The 22,594-nt window shown below is 36.3% G+C and overlaps 1 protein-coding gene and 1 long non-coding RNA gene across 3 annotated transcripts in view; one reads left to right on the forward strand and one right to left on the reverse strand.

Annotated features, from left to right (window-relative positions):
- The window catches only part of adgrb2 (adhesion G protein-coupled receptor B2), a 341,301-nt gene that overhangs the window by 234,133 nt on the left and 84,574 nt on the right, over window positions 1-22,594 (reverse strand).
- On the forward strand, window positions 2,812-7,304 carry LOC141289240 (uncharacterized). 2 transcript variants are annotated; one of them, XR_012339883.1, is made up of 5 exons: window positions 2,812-3,831; window positions 4,697-4,981; window positions 5,064-5,214; window positions 5,294-5,483; window positions 6,395-7,304. It is a non-coding gene; the product is annotated as an uncharacterized lncRNA (long non-coding RNA). The 2 variants fall into 2 exon arrangements; XR_012339882.1 differs by having other exon boundaries at window positions 2,812-4,981.

Here is a 22,594-nt window from a genome sequence, read left to right on the forward strand (position 1 = left end):
TAAGTACATATCAATGCAGTTTCCAGCAGAAATTAACACTAGAGGTGGTCAAATAGCAAGCACTTGTAATCGTTTTCGTACATAGTTATGATTACAGCTCCATATGTTTCGCTTTCCATGCGTATAAAAAACTTGCTCGGTAGCTCTGCCAGCAAGGAATTGCACTTGGATACGAATCCTGTGAAGAACAAAATTTACGATGAAAGAACTGAAAGATGAGACAAGCTAAAATGGCACGCTTACGATTGTGTTTTTGTCAAGCTCGCCTTTCATACTATATAGATTTTGTTGTAGTGCAGATGGTACGTTATTTTAAAACACAGAGCATTAGCTTTTAGCGCCACTCGACGGTAGGGCTGTTCGATTCCGAAATTTTTGGAATCGATTCCGATTCCGATTCCTAGTCACTGTTGTTTCCGATTCTTTTTCGATTCTTGTTTTTAAGATCAGAGGAAGCTAATTTTGCGATGAATACTGTACAGGATGTAAATGTCGTAGAAAGTTGCCTTCATTTGTAAGCTTCATTTGTAACAAAAAATACGATTTTCTTGTAGCTCTGACTGATTTTAAATTGTAATTTTGTCTGCATTGCCCATGAAATTATTATTCCTATTCCTTAATGGAATCGATTCCAAACGTTGGAATCGACTCTCGATTCCCAATGCCTCGGAATCGAGGAATCGATTCTTTTTGGAGTCTATTCCCAGCCCTACTCAACGGACATTTCAAGAACTGCGGTGACACAAAACCAATGTATATATCATAAAACTACCATATGTACGTTCATATATTTCAGGAAAAAAAACGAACACTCTTTTAGTGGCACTCAGTAAACATTTCATATCGAAAATGTCACGAAACATGGCGGTACGTATTTGTATTGTGTATTGTGAAAAAGTTCCCACAGGTACCTTTTCGTCATGAGATCAGATTGAGTAACATACACAACCAATTCACAAAAATCGGAAATTATCCCTGGTGAAAAAAACAGCTAAAACCAGCTTAGGCTGGTTGGCAGGTTTTAGCAGATCAATAAGCCTGGTTTTAGAGGGGTTTTGGCCACTTTTCCAGCCTGGCCAGGCTGGTCAGGCTGGGAAACCACCAGGTCAATAAGCCTGGTTTTAGCTGGTTTTAGACACTTTTCCAGCCTGGCCAGGCTGGTCAGGCTGGGAAAGCACCAGCTAAAACCAGCTACTTCCAGCTTAAACAAGCTAAGACCAGCCAACCAGCCTAGGCTGGTTTTAGCTGTTTTTTTTTTGGTTTTTTTCAGCAGGCAGGGTAAAGTTCTGCTACACGTCTGCACCTATTATATTAGTATGCCCTTGTCTCAAATAATGCTTCTTACATTTTCTGTTTTGTCTGTTTGTGAAAAAAAAAAAAAAAAAAATACAGCAAAAAACAGCCTAGGCTGGTTAGCTGGATTTAGCTGGTCAACCAGCCTGGTTTTAGCTGGTCAGCAGGCTGGTTTTAGAGGGGTTTTGGCCATTTTCCCAGCCTGACCAGGCTGGTCTTAGCTGGTCAGGCTGGGAAACCTAGCTGGGACTAGCTAAAACCAGCTACTAGGCTGGTTTTAGCTGTTTTTTCAGCAGGGTAATCAACAAAGAAACAACAATTACTTGCTTGTAATTTATATGGCCACTCAGACTGCTGACTCATCAAAATAATATGCTCAACATATAGCGGCGATAGATAGTTTCTACATCGATGGTAATTTTGAGCATAGTATCTCAATTAACTCAGTCATTTCCCTCGAATCACTACATCATTATAAATTATGACAGCAATTATATCCAGATGCACATTTTTTCCAAGAATAAATTAAACAATTCTGAGTCCAGTTGATGCATAAATTCAATACAACAATGTAAGCCCGATTCAGCAGGAATAAAGCCATTAATCTCTTGTTTAATATGTGTTATATTGTTTCAATATGTATATCCCAGGGCACTGTCAGAGTTATGTCTGTTTTGTCTTTGGTTTTTCCCATTTGTCTTCCCCCCGTTGATCTGTCATTTGGTTTAGCCCTTCGTCATTGTGATTCCCTGCACCTGTCCTTGTAATTATTAGTCATCTGTGTCACCTGTGTTTGTTAATTAGTCTGTCTTTAAGAGTCTGTGTTTGAGTTCAGTTCTTTGCCGGTCCTTTTGTGAATTAGATGTGTGTGTGTATGTTCCTGCCTTGTTCCAGCCTTGTTCCACTCGGAGATTTATATTAAATATATTGTACTTTGTAAATATTGTCTATCGTCTCGTCTACTCCTGCACGCACCCGTGACAGGCACATTTATACCATCATGTTAATAATGCAAAGAAGAGCAAGTAGAAAATACAGCATTACTTTAATAAAAAAAAATTCTAATAATCACGAAAAATTAACTATATTAATTTTTCGTGATAAGTGCCAGCATTCAGAATAAAAAAAAACAAAAGTATTTGTGCTGACCCTGCTAACTGACATAAAAAGAAAAGTTAGTTGTGAAATGCTTGCCCTTTGTAGAGTAAAACACCGGCAGTTCAAGCATTTGTATAGTACCTAATTTGTAAAAATAGATTTTGATTCCTGTACTAAGATACTTTCCGGTTTGTCACTAAAAAACTTTTACCCTGTAAGCACCAATCCGGAAACCAGAAACATGGAAGTGTGAAAAAGGGTAATTTATAAAAGTGTATAAAACGGCTTGAGAACAAGAAAACAAAGAGACAAAAGAAACCGTGAGAAAGAAAAACATGCAGTACCGCATAAGAAAGGGAGACAGGCGTTTATTAGCAAAGAGAGCTGCTTCATATACATTGGAGCACACCCAGTCAGCAAACAATTTTGGCCCAGATTTGGCATGCATCTGGCACAGCTGGCATTTATCCGGCACTGGCATACAGCATGTGGGCCAAACATGGCCCGAGTTTGGCAGAGATGGTACCGGTTTTAAGGCGGCACACAAGACCTGGGCCAGATGTCAAATGTAGTATTTGGCCCAGATGTCAAATATAGATATGTGGCCCACATAAGATTGGCCATATTTCACCCACATTTCAAATATTTTTTATATAAAATCCCAATGTTTTAATACACAAAGAAGTTTCCATCTTCATGTTTGCATTCTGGGTCTAATGCCTTGAAGTTAATCCAGGCAACAATGGAGATTTAATTATTTAAATTATGAAAATCAACTGTAATTGTTTGATTTCAGTTCATAAGTTGTTTTTTTTATGCCATGAATGTACACCAGTAGACTTTACTTTTCATAATTTATTAACATTTCTATAATGTGATTAAATCCTGCATTCAAAATTATAGCTAACCCTGGTGGATTAAAATGAAATTATGAAACTATTTATTTTCAACACCACACAACATTATTTAATCACAGTCAAAGTAACTATGAAATGTGCAACAGCAACAATACTAATGGCTTTATGGTTTTTAAACATTTAAAATTAAATGTATTGTTTTTACGTTTGTTTGTTTACTGGAAAAACTTTTACCCAGAAAAGAAACCTTATCAGAGCCCATCAGAGCAATTTTTTTTTCAAAAGGCGTTAATTGTCATTTGCAGTGCTTAATGGGATTGTAGTTTTATTTACCTACTTGGCTGTAACACACAGTCTCGTATTTTTGTCTTTTTGACAATTTTTATTTTTATTTTATTTCAGATCGAATGTTTTAAATGTTGTGATTCACGTTGTAGCTGGTTGTTATGATTTATGACTTATAACGCTTTAATTAACAAATCTTAAATAAGGAAAAGTGAATACAAATACTCCCGGAACCATATGTCTTTTCAAAAAAGCAGGCGGACGCTGCAGTCTTGCACAGACTTCTGAAACCAAAGCGGTAAGTGCGAACATATGCATATGTATCGTTGCAAGTTTACTATATTCTTCTTACATTTTGCTTCGGATTTATTAATTAATTGACGTTACACGCGAGTGCCCTTGTTTTAGCAGCACGTGAACGCAGTTTTAATCTACGTGTTGTAAATACAATAAACTATGACACTAATTTTACTCCTGAAAAAGTCAGTATTTTTCTTATGTCACTTAAATTTAATCGTCTTTGACAGATGATTAGGGTTATAATTAATTGTAATGGTATTTGTTGTTGGAGCCAATGTAACGTTATATATTAAATTACAGATAAAATTATGCATTTTTGTTGTACCAATGTTTTGGAATTTCATTAGTGGTGTATGTCATGTTGAAATTGAGTAAATGCTTGGAAAGGGGTATACATGTTTCTTTATTCTACTTCACCTTGAATGTAATTTATTTAAATTAAACTAAACTATTTATAAATGGGCATCAATAATCATTGTCAATACACTCCAAATGTTACAAGAGATTAATTGTTGTGCAAAAATTGGTATCACCTTTATAGTGACCAAAATGATTACAATAACCAGTTGTCATTGATGTTCAAAAGTGCCTGGAATGACACCCAAATCATTTCAAGTTTTATGTTTAAAATATGCAAACAAAAAGTAATTTGATTTGTTGTATGTTTAAACATAATCAATAATGTGCACATTTTAAATTACAACATGACTAACATTTTATCCAGCATATATGAAATGTTCTAAAAAGAATAGTTATAGATATTTTGTCTGCTTCATAGCCCCATAGGGCCAGAATTAATAGTAATATTTAAAATCACTGTTTTACTTTTTAAATTTCTTCTTTTTGTTATGCTACTTTTCCAGATGACTACAAGAAAGCTAGACGTAAACTACCTCTAGCTGTTGATCACACAGACATTGATCAGACCGATGGAAGGAACTCACCAATTTCAAAGAAAAAGAAAGTAGGGGTTTGGTTAGATTGTTTGTTTATATTAATGTTTCGCACCACATTTACAAATAAAAGTATATCTTGGAATTGGTAAATGTGTTAGACCTAAGAACATTCTTTTCCCCGGAGAAGATGATGATGATGCTGATAATAATGAGACAGAAGAACGCCTGCATTAACCAAAATTTAAGAGAAGGGTAAAAAGCTTCTGCTTTTTAAAATAATAATGTATTTTATCACAGCAGATAAATGACCAAGAGATTTTGTACTTTTAAGCAGAATGTATTCCATACCTGATGCTCCAAATATTCCTAGACAGCACAACAAATTAGACCCTGGAAAGCCAAATTAGACCCTAAGCTCTTCCACAGTGTTCCTGACATCCCTAATGATGAGATGGAAGGCATTTAAGGAACCAAGTCAAAAACAAGTAAGAAGTGTCAGCTTTTTTTAATTACAGTGCATTTTATTACAGCTGTTAAAGGACTAAGATATTTTGTATGTTGCAGGAGGTATGCCTGGCATCATGTTCTCTCTGAGAGCTGTAAATCAAGCACTGAGGCCCTTTTAAGGCATGCCAACGTCGAGGTCAGAAGACCACCCCACAAACGTAGGGATATCCAGGGCACTCTGAACCTTCAAGGCTCCATGAGCCACACTACACCTGGGACATCCAGCAAACATCCAGTTACCAAAGTTGTGAGTATATTGTCTAGCCCTTTTCAGAATGCACTGATAGTGTGTCATGGGATTAGCCTCAGGATCATCTGATTTTGATTAATTCACATTGCCAGTGATTTTTGCAATCTGTGCATGCTCACACACACACACACACACACACACACACATAAAAATTCTGTAAAGACATGTGACATCAGGATGTGACAAGTAATGTACAAATAAGTGTTGCGTCTTTTCCACTTTTATGTATATTCCACTTTTTTCCTCAATTCTTTGTGGAAAAAGTACACTATCACTGCTGTTTTTAATTTGATTATATAGTGCTTCATGGGACTGCAGTTATTTCTAAAGCCTTTAAGTACACAGTCTTGTACCTTTTGTCTTTTTGTCCAGTTTTCAAAAATGTTTTTTGTTGTGGAGATTGTCATCACAATTTTTTATATCTCTCTTTATTTAAATGCTTAAAGCATGAATGCACTCTATAAGAGATTTAGAAAATGAAGGAGAGAGAGAATGTTTTATGTATATAGTACCTCAACACAAGCTCAAGGTTGCATAACAAAAACATACACTGAATTTAAAAGAAGTAAAAATAAACAAAATCCCAAGTAGAATTAATCTATACATATTTCACACAGTCATTTTAAGCTAAGTGGTAGTGTGTTCCTGAGATGTGTAAAATTATCTTTTACCCATAGTAGACAGTCAGAATTTGGGCTATTTCAGACAATCTAAACGATGAAGGGCTGGGGGAAGTAAGAAACGATAATTAACTGGAAGATGGGTAGATGGTAAAAGACAATACAGAATGTTTGTCTAAAGGTCATTGGTTCAGTTTTTGTGGTAATATTGTATTTTATCCAATAGCCATGTTACCTGTTACCTGATGCAAAAGCTAATTATACACCATGTGTGCTTGTGTTTTTCAGCGGCTGTGAGGTGCAACTGTCTGACATCTGAGGCCAAAGAAAAATTAATTCATGCCATCATTAAAAGATGGCTATATCTCGCCCCAGACAGAGATGGTGGCCGAAAAGAGAGGATGAAGAATAGAGTGTGTGAGGAGAGTACGACTAGTTAACAGACTTTAGGAATGGATGTTCCAAGGCTCTGTTCAGAGTGCAACTTGTTCATTAACAGAATCATTAATGTTTCAGAGTCATTTGAAGAGTGCTACTTCCTGACCATAAACCTGGACGCTCAAGTGTTATGTGAAGTGAAACTCGATGAGTAGAAACATGGATGTTCAAGTGTATGTCAAGTAAATTTTGTTCCTAATCAGAAACATGGACAGTCAAGCTTTAGACAAAGCATGAAACTTCATGATCAGAAACATGGATGATCAAGTGTTACATTTAAAATATAACTTCATGAACTAAAACATGGCACAGAACTTCTACTTACTTCATTTGAACAACTTTAAAATGTCAGGTGTCAATGCTTTGATGTTAACATGATTAAACATTTGTTAAGAATACTGTCTTTGTTGTGATTATTTATCTAGGAGGTTATGGCTGACATGTGGAACCCATCTGGTCCAGCATATAGGACCGGAATAGAGCCAGCTATGGTCACACAGGTGGCAGAGATATTGATCTCTCATGGCCTTTTTATGGCCCATATTTTGGCTGCCAGGTTTAGTTCACCTGTAGATCAGGCTTAGGTGTGGCTCAGTTTTGGGCATTCTGGTTAAACACTGGTGTTGATATGGTTTACTTAAGGCTGTGTTTTGGTTCAAATGTTACATTTTGATCTGGCCCAATTCAGGGCCAGTTATAGTTAATTTACTTGGCTGAGACTTGGGCCAGTTATGGCCCATGTGTGGCCCTTGTCTGGAATCCAGACCTGGTCCAGTCATGTACCGTAATTCACTGCTGTATTTGGGCCAAGTAAAAGTGGATTGTGTGGCCCATCACTGGGCCAAACCAATTTTGCTATGTGGGCATGGGATGGATGGATACTCTAGAGACTTCCCCCTGTTGGCTCTGTCAAACAGACCTGATTACTAGCGCTTCCCGCAGGGCCTGTGTTAATATGCTTATGATAGCTCAGACGCGCACGCAGACGATCACACTAATTTACTCTGTCACGGAAAAGACAATAGTGGTGTCAGGAAAGGCGGGGGTTTGTTTCTGCTTGCTTTTTGTATCTCACTCCTACGCCTCCCTTTGCTTTGCCTCTCCTCTGCATCTGTTGTTCTACGTTGGGTCTACGCCACTGTCTCCATTCGGCAAAGGTTGAAGAGAATGGTTCGGTAAGGTAGCGTTAGAATAAACACATCCTTTATCCTTATATCAGACAAAAATTCTGGGTTGAATTCTTTGTTGAATTCTTTGATTCAAGGCGTTTCAGCACATTTCTCAATAACATTTCACAATTTTCTCACAGCAACATCTCTATTAACCACCACTCGGCTTCCTGCCGCATTTCAGAGTGTCCAGCCTGTATCCAATAACATCCATATGTTGAGAAAGAAACAGCCCACGCTTCATTAGTCTTCATCTTGACCGTGCTTCAGAGTAAACTGAGTCATCATACTGTGTGTGGCCTTTTAAGATTTAAAAGAATAGTTTACTCAAGTGTTTTTTCATCATTTGCTCAAGCACATGTTGTTCCAAATCAAACCCAGGCTCATGAAAACATGTGCTTCTATATATACATTTCTGCAACACCATATAACGCACCTTAACGCATGTTTTGTGGCAGTTTCAAAGTGAAATGTTCAGAGAGTGGCGCTAAAACACACGTTTAACAGTGACCGTGGCATGTTTTTATTACGCTGCTTGAGATACGTATTGCAGCTGTTTAGAATTCAAATATCCAGGTAGTGTCTCTAAAAGTTAATTCTCTATCGTGTTGGAAACATCCCCTACTACACCAAACCCAACCCTAAACCTAGCTGAAAGTGTTAACAAATGCAAAAGTGATATAAAAAAGCATTTGTTGATGCAGCCCTGCTATTTTACCTTCTTTATGTGGATTTGAGATGTTTTGTTGAACCGTAGTTTCATGGGGTTTGTACTGAAGCTCTTCATCACTCAAGTGCAACGCCGTATTGCGTAAGCTACTGAGCAAACCTACTGAGTTAAAAAAAAACAAAAAAAAAACATTGCATATGAAGCTGTATATTTGTTTAAAAGTATCAGTTTTAAAATAGTGCAGGATGTTAAAATAGTTGTAATATTGTGCAATTATATGCCAAAAATAGGTTTTATTAATCAAAACTCTGTACCTGTAAATCATACTTTGTTAAAAAAAGGACTAAAAGTCTGAGTTTTACTGCCTCTAGTGTTCATTTCAACTGGAAACTGCACCGATTGCAATGCAGAAATGTATATAGAGGCACACACTGTATTTCCAATAAACCTAGGTTGTCCAAACCCGTATGACTTTTTTTTTTATGTGTAACATGACAGGATCAATTCTGAAAACTTGGTAATGTGGACTGGTGCTTTTAAGCTGTAAAAAACACAAATGATACATAAAAGCACCATTAAAGTAGTCTACATTACTTGTATGCTAAGCGCTATGTGAGGAACTCATTTAAGTCTTTAGAAAGTCATACACTACAGTTCAAAAGTATCTTATGGTCACCAAAGCTGATCAAAATACAGTTAAAACAGTAATAATTGAAAAAAAATACTGCTGCAATTTAAAACTAACTGTTTTCAGTTTTAATACATCTTACAGTGCGAGTGATTCCAGTGATGGCAAAGTCAAATTATCAGCAGCCATTACTGCAGTTTTAGTGTCACATGATCCTTTAGATATCATTCAAATATGCTATTTCTTTAACTAATGCATCCTTGAATAAAGTAAATAATAATAAATCACAACATTACTAAGAAATCCTTTAAGTGCACTTCAAATGCCTTTTCTTTTTAAAGTAGAAGCAGTAAAGAGGAAAGGAAAGGAGGTGACGTGAGGCCAAGTATGGTGACCCATACTAGGAATTTGTGCTCTGCATTTAACCCATCCAAGTGCACACACACAGTAGTGAACACACACACACCGTGAGCACACAGTGGGCAGCCATTGCTGCAGCTCCCGGGGAGCAGTTGGGGGTTTGGTGCCTTGCTCAGTCATGGTATTGAGGGTGGAGAGAGTGCTGTACATTCACTCCCCCCACCTACAATCCCTGCCGGACCAGAGACTCGAACCCGCAACCTTTGGGTTACAAGTCCGACTCTCTAACCATTAGGCCACGGCTGCCCCCTAGATTGAGCAAAGAGATGCTCAATCTATATACAGTGGCTTACGAAAGCATTAAAACTCCTTCATTTTTTTCACATTTTGTTATGTTGCAGCCTTATGTAAAACTGCTTTATATAATGACGAAAATACCAGATAATTGCTAAATGCAGATGTGCAAAACTTGCCGCATCAAACCCAAAAAGACTTGAGGCTGTAAAGATGCTTTAGCTAAGAACCACATTAAGGGTATGAATACTTATGCAATGTACTTATTTCAGTTTTTAATTTTGAATACATTTGCAAAGTTGTCACAAAACCGTTTTTTGCTTTGTCATTATGGAGTATGGAGTGTAAGCTGATGTGAAAAAAATTATAATTTAAAGCAGTTTAACATAAGGCTGCATCATTACAAAACATAAAACAATGAAGGCAAGGCACTGTATGTTACAGTACAAACCTCAGTTTCTTCACCAGGTCGATATTTTATTCTCAAGCTGAAACTCAGTCATGTGGTAAAGCTGGATTCTCTAGAGATGGCTGCAGCAGTGGGGTGTGTAACCTGCCTAAGAGTCCAGCACGCTAAACAGATGTTCATCATCCTGGGACGTCTTCTCTACATTTCCCCTTGAGAGCCAACTGTACTTATTTCCACCATCCGGTGTGTCTGTGTGTGTGTGAGCACATGTATTTGACGCTAGCACTTTAAGCACTAAATGAGAGGTTGAATTATGTTTCCGCCACTCTCACAGCTTGTTCTTGGAAGCCGGAAATGAATTTAAGCGGTTAGCTCAAATTGAAGCCATTTAATTAAACGGCCTGGCGGTGTGTCTGTATTACTCACTTGGGTTCAAGTAAAGCTCAGTGTGCTGAACATCCGCACGCATCCATCCGAAACAATCAATACCAAGCTTGGGTGTTTAAAGACGCTAACCGCATTCATCAGTTAAGGCACACCCGCTTTACATTAGACACGGGTCACAACAACTAGTCGATTAGCAAGGTCAACCAGTTTTAGTATTATATTATATGTGACCCTGGACCACAAAACCTGCCATAAGGGTATTTATACATCATCTGAAAGCCTAAATAAATAAGCTTTCCATTGGTTTGTTAGGATAAGACAATTTTTGGCTGAGATACAACAATTTGAAATCTGAGGGTGCAAAATTATTTTTAAAGTTGTCCAAATTAAGTTCTTAGCAATGCAATTTTGCTAATCAAAAATTAGGTTTTGATATATTTACGGTAGACAAATTTAAAAAATATCTTCATAGAATATGATCTTTACTTACAGTTTTTCTCAATTGCTTAAACACATTTCTTGAAATTATGCCTCTTATTTGCGAAACTCTAAACACAAATCCACAACTCCTAACTCAATTCCCCAAACTTCCTATATTGAGGTCAAAATGAAGCTCTCCACTCAAAACAACTCAATCTTGCTGAAAAACCAAACTTTGCTCTCAGACATGACACACAAATCCTCAAAAAAACTCACACTACAACACAGTTTTACACACTGATGAGATAAATTCAAAACAATACTACTAAAACAATAAAAAAAAACTTTTCACATGAAGAACACAACAAATGTATGTATTTGCAAGTGTTTTATTTCTTACTTTACAGTAATGTACTGTAGAAAACAGAACAAAACAGCAAACAACAACAAAATAATTATTCTGCCCAACATCCTGTGTTTGGTCTGGAACAGGCCAAAGAACCTCTTCAGCATCACAGGCTAAATTAGCCCTGGCCAGGCAGCAGGGGTCAAATCCTCTTGCATGCCTAATCCAACCCTGGCACCCATCAACTAAAATATATGAGACTGCTTGTCTTCTTTCCCTTGCCCTTCCTGTCTCTTCCATGTTGTCGTTGTCGTCATCATCCTTCTCCTTCTTCTCCTCCTCTTCCTCTTTCACCTCCTACTCTTCCTCTTCAAAATTACACATTACTATAGGTGGGATATTGATTGAAAAAGACTGAATAGGATTCAAAGTTACACTTGTACTAGTGGTCTGACAAAAAAAAAAAATGCATTACAACGTCATTGTGAAACAGAAAAGAAAAGGAAATATGGGCACAAAGGTGAAAATAAAAATGAGAAAGCCCACTGTCAGAATTTGTAACTCCTGCGTTGTCCTCTGTCTATATATGCTTTCCAATTGAAGGTTCATGAAATGTACCTTTGAGCTTTTTCAGAGAACTGCTTTATCATTGGTTGATCTATATTATTCTTCATTAGTGAAAGTCAAGATTCACTTGAATAATTCATGGCAAATTTACAAAAAGTCTAATAGAAATGTGTAGAATATATGATTGACAGTTTATGACAACTAGATCAAAAATTTTGCATTTACAGTAGGTAATGACTTATACGATGAGCTAATGACTTGATGTTTTGAGGGGTAAGACTTTTGCACAGAGAAATATATAATACATTTTGAGCAACATGACAATAGCAACTGATAATGTAGGAAACCGCAGACAAATGTATATAATCAGTTGTATGAATGTGCCAAAGCCATCACAACTTGATCAGAAGAAAGAGACGCTTTTTATGATGTGCACAAGAGACTAGATGATGTGGATGTTGAACAAGTAGTTTTGGCAATTTCATTTCTGATCTGAGAAATGCACCAAAGTGACTGAGAAACACTGTAAGCTGACTTTGGCTCTTTTATCTCCATTGAAGATTCTGATTAGTGTGTGCTAAATTTTGACTCCTAGTGTTTCCAGTTGGGTAATTGTGTGCTAATTGAGCTCAAACTTCGCAGACTTGAGTGAACAATATTGAATGCTTGTGCTTTCTAAATGACCACATGGTGTAAGCACTGAGAAATGTAGGGATTTGTGTGTAGAGTTTTGCAGTAACAGTTCACCAAATATAACTCATGTGTCAAAGCAGGGAATAGTGTTTAATGTTTAGGGAAATGGGTGTGCTTTTTGAGAAATGGCGTTATAGTTTTGAAATTTTAGTTCAAAAGACTGGTTATAGTGTTTTAGCAATTGAGAAAAACTGTAATATCACAATGATTTTTGGCATAAAAGAAAAAATGTATTTTTTGGCTATTGCTACAAATATACCCGTGCTACTTAAGACTAGTTTTGTGGTCCAGGGTCACGTATGTATATTTTTGCAGTAATATTGTGAAGTAATTTAAAATAGTGTACTTTAAATTATAATTTATTCATGTGATGCTGTGAATTTTCTGAATCATTACTCGAGACTTTAGTGTCACGTGATCCTTCAGAAATCATTCATTTGTAATAAATAAAATGTTAAAAATAACAGCATTTATTCAAAATACAAATCTTTTAAATAATCAGGGTAATTAGGATGCTTTAGTACAGCTTGGGCTATTTGGAATAGTATAGAACTTTGGATTTTCCCATAGACTGTGACAGTTTGCAAAGGGTATGAATAATTTTGAACATGCCACTTTTTGTTCAAACGTAAATAAAAGCTGAGAAACATTTTTTTTCCACAATGATGCCTCTATTACATTGTCTTATTATCTTTTGGGAGAAGACTGTGTCATTTCCAGCCAAAAAAAAAAAAAATTGCTGGTTGAATAAAAGTAACTTTAAGTCACATTGTGTGCATATATGTATATGCATATGCATATGCATATGCATATGCACACAATGTATTTTTTGACTATTGCTACAAATATGCCCGTGCTACTTAAGACTAGTTTTGTGGTCCAGGGTCATGTATGTATAATTTTGCAGAAATATTGTGAAGTAATTTAAAATAATGTACTTTAAAATATAATTTATTCCTGTGATGCTGTGAATTTTCAGAATCATTACTCAAGTCTTTGGTGTCACATGATCCTTCAGAAATCATTTTAATATACTGATTTATTATCAATGTTGAAAACAGTTGTGATGCTTCATATTTTTTTGGAACCTGTGATACTTTTTCAGGATTTTTGATGAATAAAATGTTAAAAAGAACAGCATTTATTCAAAATAGAAATATATATTTTTTTAACAATGTAGGTCTTTACTATTATCTTCTATCAATTTAACTTGCTGAATAAAATGAAAAAAAAAAATGGCAAGTTCCATTAAAATAAACAGCATTACAACTGTTTCCAACATTGTTAATAAATCATCATATTAAAATGATTTCTGAAGGATCATGTGACAATGAAGACTAGAGTAATAATGTTGAAAATTCAGCTTTGCATCACAGAAATAAATTACATGTTAAAGTATATATTAGAATAGAAAACCATTTTTTAAATACCAATATTATTTCGAAATGTTACTTTTTTCTGTATTTTTGATCAAATAAATACAACCTTGATAAGCATAAGAAAGAGGCTTCTTTAAAAAAAAAACCATCTTACTGATCTCAAACTTAAAAAAAACTATTATGCTACTGTATGACAGGCTTTACAGGGTTAAGGATGTCTGAAGTTAAAAATAGTTTTATGAAGTTTACTATAAAGAAATATATACAGTATAACAGCACAGGACCACATTGTTCCATCAAGCTGTTTTTCGACACAAAAATGTGTCCTATACAAAAGCATCCAAAGAAATACATATTTTCTGTCAGGTGAACCTGGTTTTGAAAGCACGTACTACTGCGCATCCCTATTTTAGTACACAAAAGAGTCCATTTGTGTATTTTGGTAATGCTTTGTGAAAAGTACATCTCGAAGTAAACTAAAACACTTAGCTTTGAAACAAACCGCAACGAGGCACCATACCAGCCAGCTCGACATAAAACAGATGTAGCAGAAGAAAAATCGGCAGCAGCATCAGCAAGAGAATCTATCAGCACGGCACGGCAGCGATGCATCTCCAGCAGATGCCTGACACCCCTCAGCCTGCCTCTCCACAGCAACATCAACAACTTTAAAACCCCAACAATTCACTCCACATCCTTTCTTTCCAGCTCTCCCACACTCTGCAGAGTTCTGTGAGTGGTAAATACAACCTGTCCATCAGCCTCCAGGAGGGGTGGACAGTTATTATAACAAGCATCTATCCATTCTCAACTGTCATGAAGATACAAATAGAGAGTAAATAATACAAAAGTCTTAGTTCAGCACACTGTGCTGGGCCTCCCCTATAAAACAATTATGACCGGAACTCAGAGTGCTGCAGTGGGATTTAGAGTTAGACAGGCAGGAGAAACAAGCATAAAGAATCAATAGAGATATTAAAAAAGCGAGAAAAAAGTAAACCTTTAGATAACTGACCTTTCTTGTGTTCCCTTGAGCTTTCAATAGTATATAAAACGAATAATTCACCCTGAAATGCTTTTCACTGAAATTCTTGACATTCGCACTTGCTCACCTCATGTATTAGAGTTTATGATTGAACTAGCATAAATTGTCCTATTGAGCCAGATCTTTTCAGTGAATCAGTTCACAAACGAGGTTTAAATGAATCATTCAAAATATCTGACTGATTTCAACTGATCTGTGAATAAATCATTCAAGACAATTCAAGAGAGAAGTAGCAATGTTGCATCAGTGATCAAACTGTTCTTTTGAGTCAGTTCAATGAATCAGTTCACAAACTAGGTTTAAACATTTGAATGAATCATTCAGGAGGATTCATGAGAGAAGTACTGTAACAATGTCACATTAGTGATCAAACTGTTCTTTTGAGTCAGATCTGCTTAATAAATCAGTTTACAAACTAGATTTAAATGATTTATTCAAACAAACTGACTGCTTCCATCTGATCTGTCAATGAATTATTTAAGAAAGTTCATGAGAGAAGTAGAAATGTTACACCAGTGATCAAACTGTTCTTTTGAGTCAGATCTGTTCAATGAATCAGTTCACAAACTAGGTTTAAAGGATTCATGAAAAAAATCTGACTGATTCCAACTGATCTGTCAATGAATCATTCAAGAAAGTTCATGAGAGACGTAGCAATGTTACATCAGTGATCACACTAGAGTTCATGTTCGAACTAGCACAAATTGTCCTTTTGAGCCAGATCTTTTCAGTGAATTAGTTCACAAACTAGGTTTAAATGAATCATTCAAAACAACTGACTGATGGCAACTGATCTCTGAATGAATCATTCAAGAGAATTCATGAGAGAAGTAGCAATGTTACGTCAGTTATGTCAGTGATCAAACTGTTCTTTTGAGTCAGATCTGTTCAAAGAATAAGTTTACAACCTAGGTTTAAATGATTCATTCAAAACACCCGACTGAATAATTCAAGAGAATTCATCAGAAAAATAGCAATGTTACATCAGTTATCAATCTGTTATTTTGAGTCAGATCTGTCCAATGAATCAGTTCACAAACTAGGTTTAAATAATTCATACAAAACATCTGACTGAATCATTCAGGATAATCCATGAGAGAAGTAGTGATGTTACATCAGTGAACAAACTGGTCTTTTGAGTCAGATCTATTCAATGAATCAGTTCACAAACTAGGTTTAAATGATTCATGAAAAAATCTGACTGATTCCAACTGATCTGTCAATGAATCGTTCAAGAAAGTTCAGAAGAGAAGTGGCAATATTACATCAATAATCAAACTGTTCTTTTGAATCAGATCTGTTTAATGAATAAGTTCACAAAATAGTTTTTAATGATTCCTTCAAACCATCCGACTAATTCCAAATGATCTGTGAATGAATCATTCAAGTGAATTTATGATAGAAGTAGCAATGTTACATCAGTGAACAAACTATTCTTTTGAGTCAGATATGTTCAATGAATCAGTTCACAAACGTTTAAATGATTCATTAAACAAAAATCTGATTCCAATTGATCTGTGAAGGAATAATTCAAGAAGGCTAATAAGAGAAGTAACAATATTACACCAATGATCAAACTGTTATTTTGAGTCAGATCTGTTTAATGAATCCGATTACAATCTAGGTTTAAATGATTCATTTTAAAAAATCTGATTTAATTTGATCTGTGAAAGAATCATTCAAGAAAGCTAATAAGAGAAGTAGCAATATTATATCAATAATCAAACTGTTCTTTTGAGTCAGATCTGTTCAATGAATCAGTTCACAAAATAGTTTTAAATGATTCGTTCAAACCATCTGACTAATTCCAAATGAATCATGTCAATAAATCATTCAAGAGAATTCCTGAGAAAAGCAGCAATGTTACATCAGTGTTCAAGCTATTCTTCTGAGTCAAATCTGTTCAAAATATCAGTTAATCCAGTTCACAAAACAGGTCTAAATGATTCATTCATAAATGTAAATGATTTGGTTCTTGTTTACAACCTAATGAATTAGTTAGAGCAGTTAATCATTTATTGGAAGCAAAGCTAATTGAGAATAACAATGCAAATTCAAGGCTCTTTCTCACACAAAGCTATTCGGAGTACTTTGAACAGAGGGTGTGAGTCATATGAACCACTTTTGTGATACTTTATGGCCTTTAGCTTGAAACATTCAATGCTCCATTGCAATTGCATGAAAAATGCAACCAGAACATTCTTCAAAATATTGTCTTTAATGCTAAACAGAAGAAAGAAGGTCATACAGATTTAGAACAACATTGACAGAATTTCCTTTCTTTTTTTCTGTTTCATTCTATTAATATTCATTAGAGGTCAATGGGTTTTAATGTCGACATGATGAAATATAAATGTTTCTATGTGCTTACATGTATGCGATTGATATGTGTGTTATAGTGGTTTCATTTTAATGTGGGTGTTTTTGGCTCTGCTTAGTCTGCGATTACTATTTTGTGTCCAAGTGTGTGTGTTCATATATCCTTGATGCGGTGATTCCATCTGACTCAGTGAGCCACACAAAGTAAGTGATTTATGCGTCTTCATGCCCACATCTCTCTCCTCGGACTATCCATGTGTTATGCACACACATCCCCAAACCCTGAGTGTGTACACGAGTGCATGTGCTCACAGGGCTATTTATGACTATACACTGCAGCATGTGTGACCTACTCGGCACAATTATAGGTGTGTGTTTATTTATATATGCATTTCCTTGTCAACATAAATTGATGTGGTCAGGGCTAAGTCTGCAGTGTGACTTCAGGATTTGCTATTGTAAATAAATCTATATGTGTGTGTACTGTATATGTATTAAAGGGATATTTCACACAAAAATAAAAATGTTTTTACTAATTACTCATACTCATGACATTCCAAACCTGTAAGACCTTCGTTCATCTTCGGAGCACAAATTAAGAATTTTTTTGATGAAATCCAAGAGCTTCCTGACCCTTCATAGACAGCAATGCAACTGACACGTTGTGTACCTAATAAAGGTAGTAAGGACATCATTAAAACACAGTGGTGTGAAAAAGTGGTGCCCCTCTTAATGATTTTTTATTTATTTTTTGCATGTTAGTCACACTTTAATGTTTCAGATCATCAAACTAATTTAAATATCAACCAAGGATAACACAAGTGTATACAACATGCAGTTTTTAAATGAAGTGTTTTTTTTTTTATGAAGGAAAAAAAAATCCAAACCCAAATGGTCCTGTGTGAAAAAGTGTTTGCCACCCCCAGTTAAAACATAACTGTGGTTTATCACACCACAGAGAGTTCAGTTTCTCTAGCCACACCCAGGCCTGATTACTGCCATACCTGTTCGCAATCAAGAAATCACTTAAATAGGACCTGCCTGACAAAGTGAAGTAGACCAAAAGATCCTCAAAAGCTACACATCATGTTGAGATCCAAAGAAATTCAGGAACAATGAGAAAGAAAGTAATTTAGATCTATTAGTCTGGAAAAGGTTATAAAGGCATGGAACCACAGTGAGAGCCATTATCCACAAATGGCGAAAACATGGAACAGTGGTGAACCTTCCCAGGAGTGGCCGGCCAACCAAAATTACCCCAAGAGCGCAGCGACAATTCATCCAAGAGGTCACAAAAGACCCCACAACAACATCTAAAGAACTGCAGGCCTCTCTTGCCTCAGTTAAGGTCAGTGTTCATGACTCCACCATAAGAAAGTGCCAGAACACATTTTGATGATCCCCAAGACTTTTGGGAAAATACTCAGTGGACTTATGAGACAAAAGTTGAACATTTGGAAGGTGTGTGTCCCATTACATCAGGCGTAAAAGTAACACAGCATTTCAGAAAAAGAACATCATACCAACAGTAAAATATGGTGGTGGTAGTGTGATGGTCTGGGGCTGTTTTGCTGCTTCTGGACCTGGAAGACTTGCTGTGATAAATGAAATCATGAATTCTGCTGTCTACTCAAAAATCCTTAAGGACAATGTCCAGCCATCTGTTCGTGACCTCAAGCTGAAGTGAACTTGGGTTCTGCAGCAGGACAATGATCCAAAACACACCAGCAAATCCACCTCTGAATGGTTGAAGAAAAACAAAATACTTATGACTTATGGAGTGGCCTAGTAAAAGTCCTGACTCGAATCCTACAGAGATGCTGTGGCATGACCATAAAAGGCGGTTTATGCTCAAAAACCCTCCAATGTGGCTGAAATACAACAATTCTGCCAAGATGAGTGGGCCAAAATTCCTGCACATCGCTGTAACAGACCCATTGCAAGTTATCGCAAACGCTTGATTGCAGTTGTTGCTGCTAAGGGTGGCCCAACCAGTTATTAAGTTTAGGGGGCAAACACTTTTTCACACAGGGCCATGTGGGTTTGGATTTTGTTTTCCCTTCATGAAGAAAAAAAAAAAAAAAAAAAAAAACTTCATTCAAAAACTGCATGTTAGTGACTCAACTCTCTCTTTCTATTCTCCCGGCAGGCCTTCTCCATTACTTCACTTCCTTCCTTATCTGAGACTGCAGTAACACGCTCGGACTCTACCTTCCAGGCTGCTGCAGGGGGAAGTCAGGTATGAAGGTAAGAAATATCTGTAGGGCCTTTCAGTAAACACACCTTAATAAGAGTCAAATGATTTGGATGGCAATTTACAGCACATGCAGATACAGAGAAAAAGAGAACGAGAGGATGGAGGGAAACAAGAGTAGAGTAAAACCTTTCATTCCAACAAAGACTGAAGCTAAGAAAGAGGATTTGGTGGATTGCCAGTTTGAGCCAAAGTCGTTCTTTGTTGTTTGCAAGGCCAGGATTTCGAGACAAAGATGAGAGAGGAAGCGCGGGAGAAAAAAAGGAACGAGCAGCAAAACATGTAAGGAGAAAGACGGAGAAGTAAAAACAAAAAGATGCGTTAGGCAGGATCACAGCTGTGTTGGAGAACGACGGATTTCATCCACACTGAGAGCTGGGCATTGTGGGAGACCCACAGAGAGACAAATCCGAATGTGTAGGTGTGCATGTGTGTGAGAGATGGATTACGTGGTTGTGATGCGATCCTAACAGTGGGAAACCTTGTAGAGGTGTGTGTGTGCGCGTGCGTGTGTGTGCGCGTGTGTGTGCGTGTGTGTGCGCATCCCAGTCGATTCCTTCAACGGGAGTGTGTGGATGAAAGATAAGAACTTACAAGCACATGCACATTCATTGCGGTGTGTGGTGTGAGTGTGCATATATTTTTGTGTTTATTCAGGTGTTTCTGACACCGGCAAATGCAATAATCATATTCTCGCTCTTCCTTTCTTCTCAAATCTTCTCGCCTCCTCCAAAATATAAAATAGTTCAAGCTTTTGAAGTATTCAAGTATACAAGATTCATGCATCAAACTTTTATATCAAGACAAACATTAGAGCATATGTTGTGTTTTGGATGTTGAATCAGCCATGATTTAATCACAAGTCCCTCACATACACTATTTTTGTATACAAATAGTTCTGATTTAACAAGTAGTTCTGTCCATCAGTTGTTGAATGGATGGAGGCAGATCTTAATCTGAGTGAAAAATGAAACATGCATGGATGAATTATTCACACTAAGATCAATAACATGTATTTAGAAAAGAGATGGGGTCAATTTTTCTGACCCTGATTTGACAGCAACGCAACTATCAAATTCAAGGCCCAGAAAGGTAGTAAGGACATTGTTAAAATAGTCTACGTGACATCAGTCAGTGGTCCAACTGTAATGTTGTGAAGCGACACAAAATACTTTTTGTACAAAAAAAAAAAAAAAAAACACTTTATTTAACAATTTTTTTTTTCAGTGTGAGTCTTCAATGCTTCTTTAGGAGCTGGTGTTCTGACATAGAATATCCAGCTCTCATAGTTCATCGTCTATATATTCTGGTTCAAATAACTAAGGCTGGGCAAAAACGACAAAACTTACAAAAACTGTTTTAAGTACAACGTACAATCGTTTTCTGCTTGTAAACATGGCACCGCACATCCAGGTTCTGCTTCAGCAATATTTTTGCTTTCTTTGCGCACAAAAAGTATTCTCGTAGCTTCAATAAAATTAAGGTTTTAACAATGCTCTTGCTACCTTTCTGGAAAAAAAAGATCTAATGTTGAAAACATACCTGTGGGTACACAAAATACTGTATGTACAAATAAGTACATATCACTGCAGTTTCCAACACAAATGTCCACTGAGTGGCACTTAAAGTGTTATTTTTCCCCCCCTGGAACAGATGAACATACATATAGTACATTTTAGGTGATGTTGGTTTTGTATGTCGCACAGTTCTGACTTGAAATGTTCATTGATTGGCGCTATAATGATAGTATGAACAAAAGCAAATGTTATGTAAAAATGCAATCACAAGCATGCTGTTTTAGCTTTTTATTTATTTATATTTTTTTTTATCTCTGAGCTCTTTTATCATGAGTCATGCTTTTCATAGGATTTGTAGCCAAGGATTCCACATCCTAAGTCCAATTCTGTGCCGGCTGAGCTACTGAGCAAGCTTGTTATGTTCCGGAAAGCGAAACATATGGAGCTCTAATCATCACTGTGTATGAAAATGATTACAAGTGCCCACTGTTTTACTGCCTTTGGTGGACATATCTGTTGGGAACTGCTGTGATATATTGGTACAGATTTCACGTCTCAAGAAAACGTTCCCACAGGTACATTTTCATCATGATATCATGTACTTGCATTGCTGTCTATGCAGGGTCAGAAAGCTCTTGGATTTTATCAAAAATACCTTAATTTGTGTTCCGAAGATGAATGAAGGTCTTACAGGTTTGGAATGACATGAGGGTGAGTAATTAAAGACAGAATTTTCATTTTGGAGTAAACTATCCCTTTAATCATGTTAAGTTTAGACATTACAACATTATATTGTACAGTATGAAAAATATATCTCCATTTTGAGATATGCCATTAACTCTAAATCTAAAATGTGAATGTTGTACCAGAAACAACAACATTGTTGGTCCCACAAGACCAGCACAAACCCATGTAATCAGTATGAAAATTCATGTTGCTTTATAATTTTTTTTTAAAGCTGGATGGGTGATATTTTCTTTTTTCAAATGCAAGGTTGGTAGAAACATAATCCTGCCAATCAAGTTTCATCAATTCTTCCAACATCTCCACTCCATAGTTCGGTCCAGAGAGAACATGTTCAAGCCCTTCTATATGGACAGCATGTCAAACCTGTCTACCTGTACCACATGCCCTCATATAGATTACATGAACGCCAACCTATGAATAAAACATATTCACCAGAGGGACCTGTCGAAGACTCTTTGGGTTCAACACATGCAGGGATTGTACGATGCTCAATTTTATCAGTCGCCCAGGTAGTTGATCTTGTTGAAGGGTCAACATTTACCTATGCAAGGTAACAAAAGTACCAATATCTCCACTGCCAGATTAAAATGAAAAAAACCTAGTCAGGTCACTTTTTGGGGTGACAGAAGTGTTTATCTCTCCGGTAATAACATTTTCAGTAATGATAAATGATTTTATATAAAATATACTAATTAATGCCAAAATAATGATTAGGATATTAACCAAATATCATGTTCAATTAATGTATTTTGTAAATTTCCTACCGTCAATATATTAAAACTTAATTTTTGATTAGTAATATGCAGTGCTAAGAACTTTATTTGGACAACTTTAAAGGCAATTTTC

Source organism: Garra rufa, chromosome 17, assembly GCF_049309525.1.
Source record: "Garra rufa chromosome 17, GarRuf1.0, whole genome shotgun sequence".
NCBI lineage: Eukaryota > Metazoa > Chordata > Actinopteri > Cypriniformes > Cyprinidae > Garra > Garra rufa.